Source organism: Octopus bimaculoides, chromosome 5 (genome assembly GCF_001194135.2).
Source record: "Octopus bimaculoides isolate UCB-OBI-ISO-001 chromosome 5, ASM119413v2, whole genome shotgun sequence".
NCBI classification, from domain to species: Eukaryota; Metazoa; Mollusca; class Cephalopoda; order Octopoda; family Octopodidae; genus Octopus; species Octopus bimaculoides.
The window spans coordinates 108,879,741-108,881,805 of NC_068985.1; the positions used below are offsets into that span (position 1 = coordinate 108,879,741).

At 35.8% G+C, this 2,065-nt stretch overlaps 1 pseudogene; it reads left to right on the plus strand.

Annotated features, from left to right (window-relative positions):
• LOC106869773 (S-crystallin 1-like) overlaps positions 1 to 2,065 on the plus strand; it is a 10,969-nt pseudogene that overhangs the window by 3,933 nt on the left and 4,971 nt on the right.

Genomic DNA, 2,065 nt, shown 5'->3' on the forward strand with positions numbered 1-2,065 from the left:
TGTATATATATATATATGAAGCCACTTTAGTATTAAAACACACATTTTGTGTAATTTGCGAAGTGGCACTTGATTCCAAAATATATTCCATGACAGCTGTAATGGTTTCAGGGTTCAGTTCCTTGACTTAGCTAATGATAGTCTTCTTCGATTGCTCCGGTGCTTCTGGTTTGACATAAAACCTCTCCTTGCGGTACCCCAACAAGCCAAGGCTATTCAAGTCAGGGGAACGTGATGGCCAGCCGACATCACAGTAGCGAATGATGACACTTTCTCCAAAATATACCCTCAGCAACTGTGTTGTCTCTTGCGTTATGAGCATTTGCCTCATCTTGCTGGAACTACACATCATCCCTATTTTAAAGGGCTGGGCGCAAAACGTCCTCGATCATGGACCTGTAACGCTTACCAGTCACAGTGACAGCCTTTTCCATCATCGACCTCAAAGAAATAAGGCCTGATTATCTCATCAACCCTAATTGCACACCATACTGTACACTTTATGCGGTGCAATTCTCTTAAGAGCTCTCTGTGTTTGATTAATTGGCCCCTGATTTTCATAGAACAGTTTCTCCATTCGGGTGCGTTGTGCGCAGCCATATTTTTGCATATTTAGTTTCGAGGGCCTAGTCCATAATATCTCTGAAAAGAAACACCCAAGGTAAAAATGTAAAAGAATTATCAAAGATTTCAACCTCTCAGTGAATTTTGGGCCATATATATACATATACATATAGAAATATATATATATATATATATATATATATATATATATATATATATATATATATATATATATATATATATATATGTAACGTTGTTGAAACAGAAAGGAAAATGTTGATAGATGTTTTATTCTACGCAACGTGGCAATCCTACATGATGTTTTATTATTTCATATTAAATTTTGTATGTGGTTTTTACCTCTCTCTCTATATCTGTATCTCCATCTTTCCTATCATCTAGGTTTCCATGGCAGAAACAACATAGATATGGCCAGAGTTGACTACATTTCAGACTGTTTCTATGATATCATGGACGACTACATGAGGATGTATCAGGATGGCAACTGCAGAATGATGGTAACGCGTTACTTTTCTAAAATTTAACCCTTATAAGAAAGCTTATGTTTTTCTAAACAACACATTGTATGGCTGCGTTTTGTAAATATTGCACTTTACAATGGTCTAGGTGATAATGTTATCTACAATACATACATATTACAGAGTCCCGAAATAGCATAATCATTATACAACTCAGCAGTATATTGAACTTCGCGCATAAGTACGCTTTTTAGCATTCTAGTGAATGATGATCCATCAGATATAATTGTAAGCACTAATGTATATATTCACGGCGTTTAAAATATGCTTTTTTACGTACAGGATCGACTATCACCTGCTTATATATAAATACATATATATATATATATATTTATTTATATTCATCCAAGCATATAATAGTTCTTTCTGTATTAGGCACAAGGTCTGAAATTTCGGAGGAGGGGTTAAGTCTACTACATCAACCCAAATACTCTACTGATATGTAATTTATCGACCCTGAAAGAATGATAGGACAAGTCGACCTCGGTGAAATTTGAAATCGGATCGTAAAGACAGACGAAATGCCACTAAGCATTTTGCTCGGCGTGCTAACGATTATGCCAGCTCGCCACCTTATCCAAACATAATAAAATAAAGAGTAAAGACCAAAAGATAAATATTTATTTGCATAGATCCATGTACATAAATATTGGATCAGGATGACCGGGCCACGAGTGCAGTCACACTCGAGGGCTCTAGAGCAAGTGTTATGTGCTGCGGCATCAATTCTCCTCATATCTTGTGACTGGAATTCGGTAAACAAGATCTGCACAGAAACCTGTCAGGCGGATTGTTTCTTTGTTGCATGCAATATAGTAATGCAATACACACACACAAACATATACACACACGCACATACACATACACACACGCACACACAGAGAAACACATGTATACGCACACATGTATATGCATAAATATATATGTTTATATATATATATATATATATATATATTGTCAAT